Here is a 6,352-nt window from a genome sequence, read left to right as displayed (position 1 = left end):
TATGTGCCCATGCTCTATAATATGCAACACTGAATCACCTCAACACATTTATCAGCAACACAGGTGCATCTGCTCTCCCAGCGGGCTTCTATGGCCGTCACTTTACCCCTTTGACCATGGTGAAGATAGTTAGCCTTCATGTCAGGGTATTGCACGCTCCAGCGATTAGAACAGCACTAGTGTCCCAACTGAAGGCTGCCTAGTGCAATATATGTCTTATACAAGAGGCGCACCTGCTAAAAAAGGACTGGGACCTAATGCCTTTGAAGTAGTTCAACCGTCAATACTGGTCTTCGTGACCTGGAAAGAAGATGGGGGTGGCGTTTTTAGTTTTCAGGGCCAGGTCCTACAGGGACACTCCGGAATCACAGGCTACATGCTAGCTGTGCTGATCTCCCTCCATCACACTTTCACAATTGCATGTCTCTATGCCCCCAACGATCATCAAGAGCTGTTTATCCGCCAGGCTATTGGGAATGTTCTCACCTACCCAAACGTAAAAGTCCTAATAGGCAAAGATTTTAACTTGGTGCCCAACTCTCATTTAGATCGATCTCTCCACAGAGCAGGCCCAACAGGAGCATTCTTGGTATCAACTTGGTATCACGCTCCAAAGCTAACTTCTCTCTTTCGAAATCCAACCTTTTGGTCTCCAAATCAGCTTCTCTTCTGCCTCTTGCATTTTCTAACTCCAACTGCCCATTTATCTTTAGCCTTGCCATTTCCATGTTGTATGCACGCTCCTTCGCCCTTTCTTCTCGTTCTTCAGGGGAAAGACCTTTGGAGGAAACACTGCTACCGGGAGAGGACACAGGCCCATTCACTGGCGCCTCCTCATCCCCTTCCCCTGGCGGTACCACCACCACATCAGAGGGATCTCTAGACTCCAAACAGGCTTGCAATGCTTTGACAACTTCTGGTTTGTTTCTGCAGCTCTTGGTAGGAACGTTGAACTGCTTGAAATAATGGTCTAATTGCTTTCTGCTGTAATCTTCGATCTTGTTTCTATCGAATTCCTCCACAACAACAACAGGGGTAGTGACTCCGGTGTCACTCATGGTCAAAACTGGCAGTGTTCAAAAAATCAAGTTTCAGAAAAGCGGAGAACCAAAAATGGAATCCTTCCAAGTAGATTGTGGCTGCGCTATGGTCTGCTTTCACTATGTAGCGCACACTAATCACTGCACATGGGTCATAAATGCAAAGTTCAAATCCTCACCGCTGACCCACCAATGTTAGAACCGGCTGTCTCTAGTTGGCAGAGGTATACACTTCTGACAAATAGGGACACACCTTTTCTAGTCAGGGCAAGGGGATCACATCCTTTGATAACCCCTGCTCACCCCCTTGGTAGCTTGGCAGAGCAGAACAGGCTTATCTCAGAGGCGGTGCGTTAAGCATTTATGACCACATACCGTAATAAAGTGAATACACTACAAATGGACACGACACAGTAGTATTATAAAAATAAGGATTTTTATATAAGGCTTAGCACAAGACCAAATAACGACAAAAATATACACAATCTTAATAAATACTTTTGGAAGGGAAAATAAAAGTTCAAATGCGGATGCTTCGTTAGGACAAAGTCTTTTCGTATCAAAGCAATTCTTCTTCCTGGAAATACAGTTCTGGGCAACAAGGTAACCCACACGGGAGCTACACGACGTCGAGGCAAAGTTAATCCAAAGGTTCGGCGTCGACCGCGAGGAGCGCTACGTCGAGCCCGGAGTCACACGGACCCCCCACCACACAGTACCTTGGAAAATGAAGCACACGATGATCAACGGCTTCGAGCAATCCGGCGTCGCGTCTTCGGTGGTGATCAGGCCTCAGCAGTCGTCGATGTCGATGATTCTGTTGCAAGTGTGAGCAGCGCTCACGGCGTTGAGAGGGCACGAGGGCGTTGCGATCAGCAGCGGTGCAGACACGAGGTCCCTTGGAGCTGGAGCCAAACTCACTACTCACTGGCGTTGCTGCTGGCGTCGATCGGGCCCGGCGTCCGGCGTCGAGGAAGCGGGACACTGGAGCCGTTACTCACTATGTCGAGCTGGATTCAGCGACGTCCGTCGGCGTCGAGATTGCTGGTTCTTTCAGAGGTGCTGGATTCACAGGCTCCAGCAAATAGCACTTTAAGCAGATGAAGTCCTTTAGCCCAGTGACTTCCGCAGGAGACTGGCACTCTTCCAGTCCTTGGAGATTTTCTTAGCAAGTGTGAGAGTACACACACAGTTCCTCTCTCCTGGTTCCTTGGCAAAAATAAAGAAGCACTGCAGGATTCCCCCCAGCAAACAGCACACTGCCAGAAGGGGTAGGCAAGTCCTTAGATCAGCAGGCCTCTTGTCCTTGGTTACAGGGTTCCTTGTCAGAAGTGATCTGATTTCCTAGTTCAGGGGTCCTACTCTTATACCCCTTTTCGGCTTTGATCCCTTTGTCCATGCAGGGGAATTTCCCAACATCCTGGGTCTGTTGTGGGTGGAGCCAGGCAGAAGCACCTGGCTTATTCACTGAGCGGGGCTGGGTCCTCAGACGCCCAGCAGGAGGTGGAGCCAGCATTGTCACTGGCAGGAGAAGAGCTATCGGCCTCCTGGCAGGAGGTGGGGCTAGGATCGTCCATGGCAGGCACAGAGCCATCAGTCGCTTGGCAGGAGGTGGAGCCAGCATTGTATCAGGCAGGGCAGGCTATCAGCAACTACTCTCCCCCTACTCTCAACGCAAATGTCCCACTCATCCCACACTGACTCATCCAGACCTCTGGAGCCACCCAGGTCCTGTCACACACACGCAAGACCAGCAGAAACCAGAAATGGTTAGACAAGAAAATACATAGAAACAAATAGAGAGATAGGGAGATTGAGAAACTCTCTCTTATTCCCCGGTTTAAGGCTATATAACAACAGAAGAGAGGTTTACATATGTCTCAGAAGCCACAGAGACGGAGTCAAGTAAAGAGTGTACCAGCCAGCCCAATTTGGGAGGATAGGAAAGCCCTCACACACCGACCTAGTCAGTGTCATGCTTCATCATAGGGCCCCACCTCAGAGGTCGAGTACCTCCTCGGTGTGCTACGACGCCAGGAGACTGCGGAGCAGGTTTGTGTGGTTAGGCGTGTAGTGAAAGATAAATTAAAAGTGTCTAATGGGTATCTCATAAAACTTTATTGATAGATCCCTATAGCACAATTTAAAATAGGATTTATGTGATTGAATTTAAAGCCAAGAGTAATGGGTTGGTTTAATTCAAGTTTAGATAGTCAGTCAACATGTTTCGGCCTTTAATTGGTTTGAATTTACCTTGGCATTCGTCAGGACTAGTGTAACCCGGGTGGTATGGATTCTCTAATCATCCACCCTACCTGAGGACGTGAAAGTGAAAAAGAAAAAAGGTGAAAAAGTGCAAACAAAAAAAGGGTGGACAATTGTCACATCCCAAAAATCCTGAATTAGGATATATCTGCACCTGCGGGAGAGAAAAGACAGACACACACAGACATACAAAGATGGACATGTTGTCAATGAAGGGTATGAATTCAATGATCTGTCTAAAGGTGCTCCGTAAAGTGGCGATGCAGTGTCTATTTGATTAACACTCAAGTTAACACCATCCATATAACCCCAGGAGGATTATACCACTAACAGTAGGAAGTGAGGTGCCAAACAGTGCTGTACAGCAGTTAAAAACTATGTAAAAAACACATAGGGAATGGGGGAGGTTAAAAATGGCTAGGTGATGGTTAACACTATGAGAAATCAATGGACCAAAGGTCGGGTGACATACTCATGTGTATAAAGCCATATCAGAAGTCTTTCTCACTTTAAAATTTGGCGCTAAATGCACCATGGGTCTCGGGAGGGGGGTAGAAACGTCCCTGGCACATCCTGTAAACAGAAAATGAATCAGACAGAAAAGCCGTCAGTTAGCCTGTTACTTAGCTCAGATCTTCTAGTAGCGTCTTCCACATGTAAATATGGCGCGTTCCACGGGCAGATGTAGCTGACTTATGCCCTCAGCATTTGCTACCCTCTTCAGCACCTAGTTTTAGCTCTCAACCGGACCCCGACGATCTAGAGCCCGGTCGATCGATGTGTTTTAAAGGGGGGTTGTGTAATTGAGCGCGCTTCCTGGTGGGCATGGCCTGGTTGGAAGCAAGGCTCGGAGCGCATAGGATGCGTCCTGCGCATGCGCTAAACTAGCGGAAAGGAGGCTTGGATCACAGGTCCAATCCGAAATGGTAATTGAATGTTGCCATGGATATCTGTTGCGAAGCGGCTGAAAGTGTTGTAGAGCCCGCTTCCTGGTGAACATAGACTGGTTCAGATAGAGGCTTGAGGGACTGGCAAGTAGGTATACTTGCGCAGCCCGCGTGACAGTACTAGACTGCACGTGGGTCTCGCAATGACCGACCCGGAGACATTCTTTTACGAGGCCGCACGAGCGGCATTTGGATTTACAAGCCCTGGCACTCCTGGTGCACTAGACTAGGGACTGATAGTAAACCAAATAAGCCAAACATGGATACAATCAATACATCAATTTACCATCGGGAGCACTTGCGCTGTGGCACTGATCAGCAGTGGCACGGCGCCCAAAGCATTATCCAGCAAAACATCGAAAAACAGTGGAGGCAAACAGAAAAAATGGAGGAGAGACTCAAGCCAATGATGTCAGGTCTAACACATTTCTACATTGAGCCGGTCGCAGAGTGCCTTAAGAATCTCCCTTCTATTTCCCCTTTGAACTATCAAGGCTGGCAAAAGAAAATTGCTCTTTATGCAGATGACCTCATGATTTTCAACTCAGACTTAAAAGAGGCCCTCAAAACAACTGAGGAGACTTTGATAAGTTTCGGGAAGATATCAGGTTATCAGATAAACCAAACTAAAACAGAAACCATGAGTTGGAATGAGGATTATGTATCCCCGTTTTGTAAGAGGAAAATAACGTACCTGGGGATTGACCTTGTAAAAGATCTTGATAAAATAACCTCTACTAACTTCCATAGAGTGGAAATTGAGGTAAAAAGGCTTTTGAAAGTATGGAGTGGACTCCCTTTAACATTCCTGGGTAAAGCCAATATTGTAAAAATGGCTATTCTACCGCTAGAGTTCAAAAGAAAAACCATAAAAAAAATCCAGGGAGAAATATCTAGTTTCATCTGGTCAGCCAAAAGACCTAGAATTGCTTGGCACAAATTAGGGAGAAAGAAGGAGCAGGGAGGCATAGCCTACCCAGACCTTTTGGAATATTGCAGGGCTTTCCAATTTAAAAGTATCAGGGTGTTGTTGGGCGCTTATGTATCCTACCCAATATTTCTACAGAAACTAACAAACAACAACAGCCATTTCTTGTATAAATTCGGCCATCCGAAGTTTTAAAAAAAAATTACATTGAAGATTTTGAAATCAGCTGCTAGGTTGTGGTACTGTGTTAGATCCACGTTGGATATCCCCTTCTATAGCGATAAGGCCCCAATTTGGGACTCCCAGACTATACCGGACTGTCTCAAGGACAGTTTAGCGATTCCCCTAAAAGCGGCAGGATTAGTAGAATGGGGGCAAACAATGTTCAGAAAAAGCTCCTGGATTGAGACACACTATCACAATGTACAAACTCTGCACTATCTAAATTCAAATATTACCAACTGCTGAGCTGGACTAAGTCATTCAAAGATCCCAGAAAAGGCAATATTTCCTTAGAACTAAAAATGCAGGATAAAAAACCTTTCCTGAAAGAAATATCCTTTTGGTACTGGGCACTAATTTCAGCCGGGGAGGAGGACTTCCGGATTCCAGAAAGCATCTGGGGGAAAGATCTGCCGACGCTGGATACAAGTAAAATATGGCAAGTATCTATGGGCAAATGCTGGTCGATTGTAACGTCTGCTGCTCTTAAAAGAAACCATTTACTCACTGTGCACAGAGCCTATTGGACCACGAAAAGGCTTTCTAAATTGAATGGGTCCTCAGTGAGAAGCTGCCCGAAATGTGGACTTCAGATGGCAAATGACCTGCATATGTTCTGGCAGTGCCCCAGACTTGATGGCTTCTGGAAAGATGTGGGTCTTACCTTAGAAGGGGTAACGGGAAGACAACTAACTGTAAGTATGGACCTAGTTATTTTTGGGGTGACAGGCTCGAATGCAGTAAGACCTTTAAGTAAAGTCCAAGAGAATTTAATCTTTGTGTTGATACTCTAGCAAGAAGGGAGATCTGCGTAAAATGGATAAGCTCTGTCCCCATGACTCACAATGAATGGCTTGCGCCAGTATTTCAGAATATACAGCCTAGATAAGAAAAAGAGGCTGGTCTCTAAGAAATATACATTCTGGGATATATGGGAGGAGTTTCATAAG

This window comes from Lissotriton vulgaris, chromosome 5, assembly GCF_964263255.1.
Source record: "Lissotriton vulgaris chromosome 5, aLisVul1.2, whole genome shotgun sequence".
NCBI lineage: Eukaryota > Metazoa > Chordata > Amphibia > Caudata > Salamandridae > Lissotriton > Lissotriton vulgaris.
Note: the sequence above shows the minus strand (reverse complement) of the source record.